This window comes from Osmia bicornis, chromosome 6, assembly GCF_907164935.1.
Source record: "Osmia bicornis bicornis chromosome 6, iOsmBic2.1, whole genome shotgun sequence".
In the NCBI taxonomy this organism is placed as follows: domain Eukaryota; kingdom Metazoa; phylum Arthropoda; class Insecta; order Hymenoptera; family Megachilidae; genus Osmia; species Osmia bicornis.
Window position 1 is genome coordinate 8,405,467 of NC_060221.1, and position 16,693 is coordinate 8,422,159.

A 16,693-nucleotide genomic window follows, 5' to 3' on the forward strand; every position below is an offset into this window, starting at 1 on the left:
TCACGAAGACCCATTACATTTCGTAGCTTTATTAGTCTATCTTATCACACCGAACGTGACTCGTTCTCATTCATATCAATATGCTAATTATGCGACCTTTTAATCGAAATAAGTCGCGTGTAAGCAAGATCAATGAAATCCTGGCGTTATAGTACATGTTATGCGATTATTATATAACGTTAAATACACGTCATCACCGCGTGGATTTATCATCGTAATTAAACGGTATAGGTTTATGCTTCGCGATAGTGTACTGAATGAGCCAATAAGATCCTGGAATTTGTACAAGCTGATTCACGGATAAACCTCGTGTGGGTGATTGATAGTAACTCTCGTGTTCCTGGTATGTACGTAAATAGAATCCATTTGATCAAAGTCACGTTCAGTATTGATCGAATGAAACGATGGAGTAATTAGAAAATTGTTTATATTCATGAAAATGCAACCTATTTTTGTTTTAAATGAAACCGGATTCGTGTACACTGGTGGAATTAATTCTGGACACTTTGAATAAAAATATTCTTTATTTCATATTTGTGCAGAAAATGTATAGGTATTCTGCTATGCTAAATTGATACCGTAATCTATAATGTTTATACTTAATATTTTCACATGATTTCGTTTGTAAATGTTTTAAAATTTTTATTTAAAAAATCTAAACTGTGTTGTTATTTTTGTTTTTGAACACTAAACGTCGCATGATATGAAGTAGCCAATCACCTCCTTTGATGTGTTGAATTTGTCTCTTTACTGATTTTTTTTATATAAGCAACGCCCTAAAATTAGATAACAATGATTAGAATATAAAATATAAATGATTAAATTATTATTAAAAAATTATTAAATAATTTAAGTAAAAATTTAAGTGTCCAGAATTAATTCCACTAGTGTACGTGTAAAAAATGTCATAACTTAAGTTTCTCTGATAGTAGTTATGTGACACACGATATTTAAACTTCCATTTCATTTCACTCGGATATCCTCGTCACAGATCCCCGTATCATATAGAACAAACCGTTCTGAATCATTCCAATTGAATCTTATTCGTTTATACCGCAATATGTACTCTGATTCGTCTGCATAGCTGTAGGTATACGGTAGATATAATCCGTGATCGGCTCCATTCCTGTTATTTAATTTGATGATTCACCTTGTATACAGCGATATTAATACGAACCCAAGCAAGATGTCACATAATGGCACAGCTGTTATCAGCGTTGTACACATTCGCCCTATTAATCGACAGGTGTTACCTTCTTACGGAAATTCGAGGAGAAGTAAGTTGTGTTGCCTCCGAAAATCCGGTTAGCTGTTAGCACTAGTCTTCAAGGTGGAATAACACCAGCTCAGGGACCGAGAAATGGTGTCAATTGGTTGTTTTGTACCTTAGCAGGTAAAAGTGTACTCTTACGGCAACAGTTGTCAAGAGAAAAATTAATTACACTTGTGAGGGAAATTTAAGAGGCTCTTTAGAGTTCATACGCTCCCAAATTGTTGCGTACTCTGCAGAGAGAAATTTTGATAGCTTTGTTAATTATAATGTATTATGTGGAAATTTAGGCAACTTGCGAGTTGCTGATCCTCGCAGGTAATTGGTAAACCCGAAGTTTGTGCGAGCATAGAATGTTTGTCTGAACAGCCAGAATTCCCATGACTTTCGATGCTAAATTCTGGAGCATGTCTCTCAAATACTTTCATCATGAATATGAAACGAGCACCTTTCGTAGAATAATTAAATTCATAGAAAACAGTGAGAGTTAGGGATGTTCGATGCCGATTCGATTCTTTAGAAAATCGATTCTTTGGTGTTCGATTTTCCTCAGAATCGGTTCTTTCATGTAAGAATCGAAGATCGATTTTTTGCCCTCTAGGGAATTAATTCTCACTTTTTATATCGACTTTTTAGAAGAATTCTGATCCATCAAAACACATTCACTCCTAAAAAAAGTATAAGAATAGTGATTAAAATATAAACAATGTAGAGCGCCTGCTTTTGGTGTAAGAGCACGAAATATAAAAAGATACAGGATCGATTCTTTACAAAAATGAAAATAAAAAAGGAAACAAACAATTTTTTAGACCGATTCTTGCAGAATCGATTCTTTGGTTTCGAGTTTTTAAAGGAATCGATTCTCTCATTCCGATTCAGTTTATTTCAATGAATCGAACTTCCCTAGTAAGACTAGTCTAAAAGCTGGCAAGAGCCGTTGATTATAATTAACGAAGCTGTAAACAGTCCTTTCGTGTTGGCTATTGAGAATACATTTGCCAGCTAGGTCTCCAACGCCCATCGGTGATTTATATCGCAGGAAGAAGACAGCGTGATGTTAGACAGTCGACTATCATCAATTATACCGAATCTAACTGTACCTCCACTCACGGGGAGTCTATAAAAGACGCCATTTGGTAGACGATATAATATATCGAACACGAGATACATTTTCGTTGCAACTGATAATCAGAAAATCCGATTACATTTTCACGGAAATAATATATTCAAGAATGTTATCGACCCGTTTAGGACGCGGTGATTCGAATACTACGCGACCGAGGCGACAAATGCGTAGAGTGTCACTTTGACCCATAGTAGCATCACCATAATTGTAGATTGTAGAGGCAACGAGTGAAAATTAGTCTGCATTCGTTGCGAAAGGGTCAGAGGCTTTCGATGTCATCGAACTCGAGCTCTGCCCGACGATTTGCCCGAGGTTAACCGAGCATAGCCACGGCTCGAAGGGCACGGGGTTGGTCATGCTTGCATTAGGGGATCGTACAGAGGGGTTCAGACTGCGGAGTCTGCGGCAGGCGCCACGGGCATCGATCTGTTCCACTGCACGCATTCTCTCGACCCCGACAATCTCCCTATCTCTCTCCTTCCACCAGCTTTGGATAATTCTTATTTGAAGAAAGCTCGAAACGAAGCAAGTTTTATAGTATCGTTCTACTCTCCTTTGATCCTTCGAGAACCAACCCTCTCGCATCGTTCGGTTGTTCTCTGACATAAACGGTTTTATCGCCGGTTCGAAAAAAATTTTGGAACACCCATATTTAGGTCAATATTCGTGTATCAGAATCGTTAAATTGGCAGCTTCGCTGGCTTTTATTTCCTGGGATAAGGTATCGCGAGAGGTATACGCTGGAATGGATACAAGTAGGGTAACTTGGATATTTATTTTTATCTTTACACTAGCTGACCCGACAGACGAAGTCTTGTCCAAATTTCAATAAATTTGGTTGTGATCGTTTTGTGAATTTGTGAAAAGCTATTGGAAATGTGTAAGCAAAGTAAAAATGAGAAAAAGAATTATTTTTCTTTTTTGAACTAATACGAACATTCTTTTTTTAAATTAGCCAAATCGGTCCAGCCGTTCTCAAGTGATGCGCTTACCAACGAACAGGATTTAATTTTTATTCATATATATATAGATAGTTTTAGTAGGTATTATTTTAAAATAACAACGTTGGGTATTTTAAATGATTTTTAAAAATATTTTCATGTCTTGGGAGACAGTCATAAAAATGCACGATAAAGAAGACTAATTCCTTGTCTCTTGATGCGTCGGATTCTTGATTATATTTTTTCAAAATTCTTCCTCTTCGAACGTCATAGTTACGTTTCACTGGTGTAAACCCTGTGATAAGATCCGCATCTCTCGCAAACAAAGTCTCCCAACGCTTGGTGGATTTAATGCAAAGCTTTAAATAATGTATCCAGCCTTCAGAGACAAAGCAGAAATTCCCAGTGAATATTACTTGCACCGTTAATAAAACAAACAACGTTGAAGATAACGAATGCTAGGCAGCTGTAAATCTTTCAGATGGAAATTCTAATCTTGTTTAATGGAAATTTCTATTCTTGTTAAAAAAAAAACTTGTAAAATCTCATCTTATCTCTATCCTATTTTCATGGATCAGTTTGAAGTCTGCTTGCTTAATAACGTTGGAGACTTCTTGTACGAACTGAGCCACAATTTCGTCCTTAGAACTTCCTTTCGTTTAGGCTTCGGTTACTTACTTAGCTGCAGACAACTTTTCCATTGAATGATGTCGTTTGTTCGTGGAAAGTTTACTTTATACTCTTGTACATCTTGTTCGTCAAAATTCAGAGGAGAATAAAGTAATGTTAAGCTACCGGTTCGTGCATTTTAAACTTTGAACAATGGGTTGTTAAAATTATAAACTTTCAATCAGAATATTCTGAATTTTAATTCTTATTCCGATAAAGTTTCCTGCCGAGTATTCAAAGGGTTAACTCTCGTAATTCCAGAGGGTGGAAGTGCTTTGTGTCCATTATTCTATTATTTGGAGAATTATTTCCATCTTCACTTTAATTACTGCTGATTATTATTTTCAAAAATTCTGAAAACATTGAAAATCTAAGAGAAATTTTATTTGAATTTGTACTTCGCTATATTTTTAATTAAATCAAGAGATACAGAAGTACCAATTCATACGAGTTTATAACTGAAAGGAACTGTTTTGACATACTTTCCTTTCAGGATGCTATCATTGACATTTTTTATAGAGAATGTTACGACTTTTTGACCTTAATTTCCCTCGTTTCCTGCAGTCCTCGCTTCTCTCGTGTTGTATCGTTCGACGATGGAACGTGTGAAGCTGCTAGGTACATCGATTTTCTTCGAAACTATACGCCATTAAAAGCGACCACTCCATTATCTACAACCCTATAAATTTCGCGAAGTTATGGCCGTGAATCCAGGTCTTGTCTTAAGTTAATGGTAATGACACAAAGATGCTGGTGAGTCTTGCATAAAGTTCAGCCTGCTGAGCTTGCTACTTCCTGCGCAACATTATTATCTTAGGTGCAGTCTTGCATCGTGTGCAATTTACGTTAATCGTTAATATAATCGACCAACTGCATTCTTTTCTCTTCTTGCTTCCCTCTGTTCCGTGTAAGATAGCTCGTTGGAATTTTAAAAATGAAATGAATTAAAAGCATTCTGGAATATTTCCCGGGATCTACGATTCGTTCCAATTATTCAGAGACAATGTAAGTAAAGTAAAGAAGTTATTCTTCAAATATGCATCGCGAAAGTTTGTTACTTTAGAAAATCGAATCAGCCACTTTACTAGAAGCAGAACTCGTTAAACGACTGTTTTAATCAATGAATACTTTCACGTTGGTGGATTCGCTAGAAACTGCTCGTTAAAATCAATCCAATTATCCGATTCATTGGAAATCAGGTTCCTGTAACAATCGGTTAAATTCTTCATTTCATATTAATGATGTACTTATTCGTTTTAATTTTCAATTAACCTTTTCACACGTATAGAAAGACAAAAATGATTGATTTCATTTTTCTGTTTGTACTCCCTCTGTCCCATAATAATAATAGCAAGTGAATATTTAAACGGGGATTATTGGCGAATGCAGCTGTAAGTTATGTTGTAGCGCAAAATTACGAAGCCTTCGATCAAAATCATTTGTCATTTGCTTTGACACATCTTTCAATTTTTAGATTAACCTAATTATTACGAATTATAACTATTTTTCTAATTTCATTCTATTTTTCGAATTGCGGATCGAAATCAATTGTTTTACTTCAGTTGAATATCAATCCATTGTAAAAGTAAGATGAAAAAAGAGAATTTTCAAGCAAAGATCGAGTTGCAAAGCAAAGCATCGCAGTCAAGTTTAAAATGCAGTAACGAAATTATTGAAAAATCCAGAAACTATCTGAACACTCGAAATAAAAATTAGGAGCAATATTTCTAATTTATTGTTTAATTTAATCTAGTTTTTTGATAATAAATGTTGCGTTCTATATTTATATTATTTTGCTACTATTATTATGGGGCAAATTAAATTCATCAACTGCTACTATAATTATAAGACAGAGGGAATACTTTTTATAAATTGCATCTCTAAAGTGGTAAGGAAAAGAGAAAAGAATGGTGAATGTATCAGTTTCAGAAGTGTGGCTTTCTTCTATGTCACTTCTCCAAGTAAAATATCCTTTCATCTATGAGAAACGTTCTGTCTCAACGTGCCATTATTCACCTTCTCAATATAGTTTATCATCGATAAACCGAATTACCTGTCGAGAATCGTCCGGTTGTAACGAATGTCCCGTAGCAACAGACAATTTACTTAAAATTGGATTTCCTGTTCGAGCGTAGTTTCCTCATTGGCAATTTAAAAATCAGCTCGCATGAATATCGACGCGATCGACGAATTGCATTTGATAAATCGCTGGCTTTTCCTGGTCGATGTCTCTGGCATAATGGACTGCTCGATGATCACCATGTTCCCCATTTTTCCACTACCCGTTGTACGAGGAGCAGTGTCAAAAAGCTTGAAAGATATATCCCGACACGAACGGGATCCCCTGTAGCTCGATAAGAAATTTTCGCGTTCCTTAATTTTATCCAACGCTAGTCCCGTTTCCTGAGGTATTTTATCCGATGGAGGATTTCCAAAGGCTTTGATAAACGGATTCAGTAATTCCTTGAAGACGTTTGGTTCAGGATCGAGCACTGCATCGAGCTGGTCTTGATAGTAGTGTATTAAAATAGAGGTGTTTTAAAGATGACACATTTATGTGCAACGAAGTCATTACTGCGATTAATCGCACCCGGGTGCATTAAAATATGACCGAATAAAAGAATTTAATAAAAGTGTAATAACGTCGCGGGAATAAGCTACACAATTCCATTTGAAATTCACCAACAGAAGTTTCATCCGAATTTTTTTGCTATTTTAGGAACAGCGTGTCGCGCACGAAAGAAATTGCAAATAAGCTCATTTATTCTTGTTCTTCTCCGTCGGCTCTCTATTTTTATATTCTCGACAAAATGAGTTGAACAAGCTTCGACGTTCGTAATGGGTCACTTCCATTCGCTCTCTCTATTTTACGGGAAATTTTTGTCAGCTCGAAAACATTACGGTTTGTTATTAACCCTTTGACGTACAATAACGTCTGGGAGACGTCATTCATTTCATGAGCCATTGTAAACTTTCATGTTTCCGAGACGTCAAAAATTGTCTCCGGCGGACGACTTAATTAATTATTGTCCATTAACATTGTATATCAACCTGATTAAATGTTATATATTTCAAAATAAATGTTAAAACTAAAATTAATTTTTAAATTATTTCTTAAATTAATCATTAAGTGTCTGAAATAAAATAATGTATAATAATTTAAAAATATTTTTCGGGCGCATCAAATTCCGTTGTATTTGTATGTCAAGGGGTTAACGTTGAAAAAAAATCGAGAGTTTAAAATAATTTTTGTATGCATTGTGTGCATTTTCTTTCTATATTTTGTTTAGCAATGATTCGAAAACCGATGATATCGCGTACTATGTACCTACTATGGATTTTAAGGGATAGAATAGTATTATGGTAGATAGAAATATCACAAAACGATCGACTTGCAAACAGTATACCACAAGTAAACTACCGGATCCTTTTCGATCCTCTTATCGCCTCTGGGTAACTTTGAATTCCCTTCGGACTACCTTCTGGCGTGAAATTCAATTTAACCATGACGTGATCCAAAGGACGAAATATGAAAAAAAGCGATTGTAAAAATCGCGAGGATTTTGTCATGGCCATGGCATGTGAATAACGCAAAAGTTGAAAGAAATAGCACTAGAATGCCGCGGCACGCTTTTCGAACAAAGCGATTCTAGTGGAACGTTTTTACTCTACCGTTCAATATTTGATAAAAAGTTGACAACAACAGTGTATGCCTCTTTAAAGGGAACAAAAATCGAGTAGAAAAATTCTGCATTAATGTTCATTGGAAGGAATTGAAATATGTGTTCTCGCAAGTGATACGAATTACATTCTTCGATCGCATCTCTCGATTTTATAAATCTCAATTTTATCGAAGGTTAATCTATTACGGGGAAAAATGGAGGGGCATCGATTTCTATAGGATGTCGAGCGATGCATAATTCATTCTTATATATGGAAAATCCCGATCGCGGCTTTTAAATTTCTTGTACTTAAAGTATCGAGTGTTCCATAGAATTTCATAAAACTGAAACTGTCTATAAGATATATTACACTCTAGAAAAGTGACACAAATTGAAATTTTTCCGATTTGGAATTCTTCTCGCATCAAGGATCCGTCTGGAAAGTCGGCGACGCACGGTGCTTAGGCTTTCAATTCTGTGATTTAACACACCTAGCTTTTGATTCGCCAAACTAACGAGATGAGGACTTGGAAATTGTTCTCTTTGTTATGCTTTTCTATTAATACCGAGGATCCGTCTGGAAAGTCGGCGACACGCGGTATTTAGGTTTTCAATTCTGTAATTTAACACACCTAGCTTTCGATTCGCCAAACTAACGAGATGAGGACTTAGAAATTATTCTCTTCGTTAACCCATTTCTTGCATTATGCTTTTCTATTAATACCGATGATCCGTCCGGAAAGTCGGCGACGCACGGTGCTTAGGCTTTCAATTCTGCAATTTAACACACCTAGCTTTTGATTCGCCAAACTAACGAGATGAGGACTTGGAAATTGTTCTCTTCGTTAACCCATTTCTTGCATTATGCTTTTCTATTAATACCGAAGATCCTAATACCTAATTATAGTCTGAATCTTGAAACCTTAATAAATATTTCAATTTCCAAATGGATTATACATTTAAAAAACATGAGTTGATTTCAAATGACACAATTTTCTATCCTCCCTATTGAACAATTTTATGTCTACTTGACTTCTCTTGTGAAGATGCGATATGTCATATCACATTGTCTCATTTAAATGTATACCGTATATGTACTTACGGAACCTAAAGTAGCATTTCATATTGTGCTGTTGCTTATAACTCGCGTCACGACTTAAAAAGGAGTTGCAACGAGAAACATATAGACACAGGTTAATCTGCATGGTAACCCGGTATCACGTAACACGGTGATAACAATGTGTCTCCAAGAAAAATGGAAACAAATGTGAACTCTTGCATTCGCCAGACCATGTTCAGCTATGCTTTTACGAGCTGACAATAACGCCCGTTCATTTTAATGTCCATTGTCCATCAGTAATCTTCACGAATTTTGGAATATTTCAAATGATTTAACAGGAATAAATAGTGAAATAATTAACCAAATATTCACGATCAATTTACAACTATTCAGAATGAAAGGATTAAACATAGAATTATTCCTAATTCGACAGCGGAAGTAATGGATGGAACGAGAATCGATCGGATCTCGAATGGAGATAAAGTTGTAGTACGTCTGGTGAAAATTGAATTACGGTTCAGTGTTCACAATTACTCGATGAAACATAGCGATTCAATGCGCGATAATTATACAGAAATCAAACTGACCTATCTCTGTATTAAGCGCTGTTTGTTCCTAATTTCTTGTTGGACACTTCTATATGGTGCTTCGAATTTCCATAGAAACCACTCGTCTATGTCAATAAAAATTCTTTGACTTATCTAATTAAAGATACTCTGATTAAAGGAAAATTTTTATTAATAAATATTGTGAAATTTTTAATAACTTCAGTATGGCGTTAAGAGTGGTACCGGATGAAATGATTTGCTTACGTTGCCTCTATAAACGAAGAAGGTAACCGGTGGAAAATGATGGAAGACTGTTGCCAGGGAAACTCGTTCTTCCATTAGGAACACGCTCGTTTCCTCCACCCTTCCGTATTGCATTACGTTTCTCGTTTAAATCCGGTATCCTACCAACAGATTGCAACCAGCATTCGATCAAACCGCACCCTGACTTTTTGTTAAGAGGAAATTATACCGAGCGTGGGAGGAATTATTTTTAAGCCGCGACATAAAGCCTACCTCCCGAATTCCGGGAGCATCTTTCGACGCGACATAGCAGGGCAAGTTTAGAATTCGCATTTGACCGGCAGCCAAAATACTCGACTCGAAATCTGTTTGATTTACGAGTCCCTCGGGCGGTTGACAAAATTAGCCCCAGTTTCTTCAGCTCCGTCCGTGAAACAGCGTTCGAGATTATTTTTCTTTCCGACTTTAATGGAAATTAATTATCGCAGTTAATTGGAAATGTGCCACCCTTACCAAAGTATTTTTTTCTCCTTTCATAAAAAACGGCCATGAATTTCGCTTTACTTCATAAAATTGCGATAAAGTAATAAAGGATCGGAAATGTTAAGCTCGTTTATTTAGATGAATATTCATCGACCGATTTATTAAAGATTTCGAACCCACATTTGTCCAATTAAACCGTAATGCCGTGAAAAATCACGAAAGGAAAAAAGAGTCGTCGATGGAATTACTTTTGTGCTTGTTTAAATTGCAGCCAAAGGAAAAGCAAAAGTTGGTCAGAGGAAAAAAAACCTTCCACCCACGTGTATCCCTATCGATTGACCCCGATAGTAAAGAAAATCCGTTTTATTCGAGCACGGTCTATGCGACTCCTTTTTTTCTACGTGTTTTAAATTTCCATTGAAATCTCCATGATGGATTTAGAAGTTCTGAAAGTTTGAAAGCGTTCTCCGAAGGATATCATCCCAAAGGTTAAATAAAGAAAGTTTCGGGACTCGATCATCTTCACAATGCAGTAAGGTGATATATCACCGTTCCATAGTTATGCAAGAAAAATCGCTTTCTTCTGCCTATTGTCAAATAAGGATGAAAGTATTTTTCACCTTGGCAATGGTGTCGTTCGAATGTTAAGCGTACGAGTCCATGGGGGTTTGAATGGACAGCTCATCCATTTCGCTGACATGAAATTTCAGAAGTAGTTTGCATGAAATAAAAGATGTAAATGACCAAGTGAAAATATGAAATTGAGGCTTATCTCGGGAATAGTACCACACTCCGATTGTGTTCAAACTTCATATATATGTGTTAGGTTAGTGGTAACGTAAATATAAAGTGTCAACGTGTCGAGATATAGAAAATCGCGAAAACCGATCTTTTTCACCTTTTTCGGGAATCTCTTTAAAAAAAACCTAACCTAACCCAACTAATAAAAGAGAAGTAAGGTTAGGTTAGGGTTAGGTTAGGTTTTTTTTCAATTTACCATAAACCATAAATTCGCTTAAGGAAGCTAGAAAACTCGATATACCATAACTTTTATTTCCGACTTCATATTTTAGTTGGTTATACCATAAACACTCTTTACCTACAGTTTGAACAAAATTCAAGTGTGGTACTGTTCCGAAATCTTACCGAAATTGAATATCAAATACGATGAAAATCTTTGCCATTTAATCATTTTAATTAATAGTTCCTTCTTATCGTTCAATGTCCTCGAATTCATACATATGCATTTCAAATCCGTACAAATTTCCACCCCATGTATATTAAAAGGGTCATGAATCCTTATTCGCATCCTTGCGTGACTTGATCGATTGTGTTTCCTATTCACGACAAACATTATGAAAGTACAGACGCATAGAAAGATCCATGGGGCCTTGTATCGGCGCAGCATTCCCTAAATGCCTTTTACATATTTTCTCTTTCGATGAAATTTTACGTAGAAGAAAATCAAGGAAACATGGAATATGTAAATCGAATTTGCAAGCGTGATTTATGGAATCATGTGTACAAACAGATTTTTCCAATCTTTTGTTAATATTAACATATAAATTGGCAATTGCAAAATGTTCCATTATATTTCAGCAAACTTTCATTTATCAAATTATATTGGCGTACTTACTTCCCGTTTAGTAAATAATGAATATTGTAATTAGCGCGATAGTCGCGTGTTTCGAAATAATCCTCTATCGTTAGGATCGTTTAAAGTTGGTCTAACAACAGATCGTTGAACCATACCAGACCATTAGCCTGAGAATTATTTATTCTACGACAGTTGAGCACGTGAGAATCTTTTGGCCAGTTACCAAAATTGAAACTCCTCGCGTAAGTGCGTGTATGTAGACGCTGATTAGAAGACATGATCAACAATTTCATTGTTTCCTGAACACGTGATAGAATCGTTCGTTGGAGATTTAATAAATTACAGTGTGATACATCTAAACGCCATTTAATTCGTTAGATATGATCTATGACAGAGGTGAGCAAATAGCGGCCCGCTAAGAGCTTTTCTGTGGCCCGCCAGAACAGTCATTTCCTTACCGAAGATTCGTCTGGTATTTAAATAAATTGAATAAAACTGCCACTATTTTTAGACAACCCGTATCTAAGATTGAAAATCCTGAGAAAGGGGTTATAGACTTCCTGTCACTTTTGTACAGGCCAAACGGTAAGAGTTATCGAAAAAATTCTTGCGTCATTGTGTTTAGTGGGTCAAAATCTCAACGAATGGCCGAAAAGAAATTTTTTTTTCCGGTCTGACCGGAAATTACCGAAAAAGGGTTGGCTCTAGAGCGAATCTCGCTCTAGTTCACTTTAGCTTGTATTGAATTTATATTTATTGATTTTTATGGTACAATTTATTAGAGGTATGCGAGTACTCGTAATTTATAAGCCGAGCTGAACTCGCTTCGATTGTTCGAGCCGAGTCGAGCGCTTGAATTTGCCGAATTGTTTGAAACAAAAGCGAGCTACTCGGAAAAATCGAACTACTCGAATATTCGAGCCGTCGTAAAACTTCGATATAACTTGAAGATGAATTTTCAGCTCGAATATTCGAGTAGTTCGATTTTTCCGAGTAGCTCGCTTTTGTTTCAAGCAGTTTATCGATTTCGAGTAATTCGGCAAATTCAAGCGCTCGACTCGGCTCGACCGACCGATCATTGTTTGACTCGAAATTCGAGTACTCGTACACCTCCACAATTTATACCTTCCTGGAAATGTAAAGTTAACTAATGAATGCAATGATTTTAAAAGGTGCGGCCCTCCGCCAACCTCCGCCTCCACAAAGTGGCCCCCGAGCCAAAACAATTGCCCACCCGTGATCTATGATATTGCGTTCGCAGTCGCAGAAACAATCTTCTATAATTTAATTTAAACGAATGACGCCTATTCATATCGAATCAAGTGAAATAACAATTAGTCTTAGAAGGAGCGAATCTCTTAAAGATTTCTTAAGTACCTTAAAAATAAATGAATCAGAGTTATAATTACACTGTTCTAGTAGTAAACTTATATACAGTATAAAAATAAATCATTACCTAATGATTCAAAAAACCTCTTTACAGCGTTATACTTATTTGCAAGTAAAAATAGCTGATCGATCAGAACGGATATCAATACCGCTTCGATTTCCAATACGTAATGTCGAACGCTAATCGCGATCAAACGATGCGAAATAGAAGTTTTTTAAACTTCCAAACGGTGCAATTTTCCATGTTCCAGGATATGCATTTATCAAATTGAACAATCCATTCCGTCGGTATCTTTCGCTCTGATTAATCGAACAAACCTGTGCTTTGATGATCGTACAATATTCTCCATCATCGCTCGAATGTTTTCAGTATTCATACGACGCGACGGTGTATTTTCCGCGAATGTAGCTGCGCGATATTTCATATTTAAATATTTCATAGAATTTTGTCAACAGATCCCCATTAATCGCCAGCGGCAAAACAGCAGTGATAAACCGAATATTCAATATTTACTGTATTTCAGTGGTGAATGAAGCTCATCAGAGAATCGCGTTTACGAATTCGTGATAAGTTCTCGGAAGAATATTTGCAATCTGCAACGCGTTTCGTGGAATTCAATTTCCAGAGCAAGTTCATCGCGTTCAGAATTCATGGGAAAGCTCTTAAACCGTCTGAGTAATTCTAATTTCTACTGACAAACTTGTTAGGATGGGAATCGAATTTCAAAACTGCTTTTCAAACTTAGGTCTCGTCTTCGTATCCTGAGGTGTAGAAACATCGGACCGTGAATTTTAAACCTACTTAAACTGTCACACGAAATTTAAGTAACGTGATATATTAAATGATTATTTCAAATGTAATTTGGAAAAAACCCAACCTAATATTTCAAGTGTCTCAGAAGTTACGACAGTTTATGCACGAGCGGTGAACGCTTCGAATCTTTCAAAAAATCTCTCTCAGAACTGTTTCAAATTTCAAGCTGCCGTACGTAAAAATAACGTCGAAAAGCACCGCAGTGAAATCGGTTCAGCAGAGGAAAAGCAACGGAGCGGTTGACGTGGAACGAAGAAAAATAAAGCTAAACAATGATCGTGCAGAAATTGGATACAGCTGTTTGTATAAGAGGACATCTTTGACGGTGAATAAATATAATGCAGCTTTCAGCGTTCCTTTGAGTTGTTCAAAATTAAATTAACGAACTAGAATAACGAGGTTCCTTGATTTCGAATTATAAGCGACAGAATCCAGGAGACGAGACTCTCTCTGTTCTCGTTGCGAAGTTTTCCGAGTTGCTCTTCAGGGTGTAATATAATATTCATCAGTTTCCCTTTGAAAAAGATGACAATCACGTTTCACCGCGACACTGAGAAAATTTTCACGAAATATTCTTTAATCGAGCTATTGATTTATGAGATACCTGGTCTACCCGGTAACCGATAAAGTTATTGATTCGAACCAGACGGCCGAGATAAAAAGTTGCAAAATTATTCATTTATCAAGCAGCTTCATCGATTCAAGTGATAGATTTCAAAGAAATTTAACACCTTCAAAATCCCACATGAGAATATTTTCAACCATCCATGTTATTTGAAAATTTATATCCAGCTAGTTGTCTAATTCTTCTAGGTATCTCAGATATCCGCTCGAAATGAATAGCTACTAAAGCAACAAAAAGATGTATAAACGTTTAATAAAAATGTAAGAGATGCAAGAGCGCAGAATAGAATGGAGAACAATTAAATTTTCACGCGAGACCTGAGCTCTGCGGCTCAACTCGTAGAAGCCAGCCGTTTAACGGTGACTGGAACGAGGTACACAAATTAACGAGAGACGCTTTAATATCATGGAAAAAAGTCGGAGAGAACACTCGGGTTCCCGTTGGAGAAAGGAATACCTATCGTAGAGGATCCTCGAGCTCGTATTCGCTAAACTTTTCCACAATAGATCCAGCTGTTCGCGCGCGTTCGTACACATGGTTGACCCAATTTTCAATTACTTTCTCGGTTAGATTGGAGTACTAAAATGACCGCGATAGCATTCAAATGGATATCTATAATGGTTTCGTACAAAGGTACACCTTCGGAACACCAGAGATTACTTTTATTATTCAGCTTCTAAAATCGCTTATCTTTATCACCGTTACGTCGGACACTTAGTTAATATTGTTGGAATAGCGTTAAAATATATGAAAAATTCCTATTGTTAGAGGAAATTTCGAGGAGGCATAGAAAATTAAAATTAGCTATGTAGGCGTTTAGTGGAGGAGGAGAGAGAGTTTCGTTTCCCCAAACGCCTTTGGTTCGAGCCAGGGACCGCTAGGTGGCGGCGAGATGATCGGTGCCAGTGTTCTCGCTAGCGGTCGCCCGGCATGCAGTCCAAATATACAGGATTGCCTCGAAATAAGCAACTCGCTCGGGACCGAACAATTGCTAATAAGCAACCTTGTAATAACGAAGCGGGTATGCTATTCGGCTTGACGAATGAGAGATCGTCAACATACGCCACTCGTAGAAACGAGTTAGAGATCCGAGGTAGCGGTAAACGGACCTCTCATTTCTCGAACCTCTCGCTTTGCGGGCAACTTCAAACAAAGAAGAGGGGATAGCGAGTTACTTATTTTAAAATAGAGACCACTTACTTATTTCGAGGCAATCCTGTATGTATAGGAGTTCTGAATTGCGGTATGATAGGTGTCTAGGGCAGGGATCGTCTGTTGTCAGCCCCACTGACGAGTCTAAAGGCTGGTTCAGACACGGCTAGAAGTTTAGTCGAGTAGCGAGTAGTTTAGTGTATGGACACTACAGTTTAGTTGAGTAGTTTAGTAAAACGGCTTAGTCGAGTAGATCCGTTTCATTGGATTTTTCTGGTTGAGTAAGCTTCTCCACCACTAACTAGGTTTGCCCCACCACTAACCATGCTTGCCCCACCACTAACTAGGCTTGCCCCACCACTAACCATGCTTGCCCCACCACTAACCATGCTTGCCCCACCACTAACTAGGCTTGCCCCATCACTAACTAGGTTTGCCCCACCATTAACTAGGCTTGCCCCACCACTAACCATGCTTGCCCCACCACTAACTAGGCTTGCCCCACCACTAACCAGGCTTGCCCCATCACTAACTAGGTTTGCCCCACCACTAACTAGGCTTCCGAACACACCTGTCCGTACCCATTTCTTTAGTCAAGCGATTTTACTCTCGATTTTCAAAGCTCAACTGTACTAGTCCGGACACTTTTCTATGCGCTAAACGGTTTAGTAGTAACTACTCCCCACTCGACTAAATTACTAGCCGTGTCTGAACCAGCCTTAACAGACGATTCCGAGACGAAACGCCTTTTTCTCCCCTCTCCTACAGCTATATTTTACTTGGAAATTTTTATTTCTGTAACTCAACACTGTGGCTACACACGAGCGTCTTAAAACAATAGCAGGTTATGCTGAAGAAATTGGAAATTTATTTTGCATGGATTAACTCGTCATAAACGATGTGTCCAGACAGGAGTTTGGCAAATCTCCAGAATACAGGGTCAACGCGGGATCGTGGAATTGGAGTTTAGCCAGGCTCGAGCCACGATTGGACGTGCGTTGGAAGGAAATTTGGAGGGAAAAAAGAAATTCAACGTAAATGTTTCGCGATACCAAGGTTTATCGTAAAATTGTCGATGTGTTCGGGTAAATAAGAAATTCGAAGGAAGGATAGG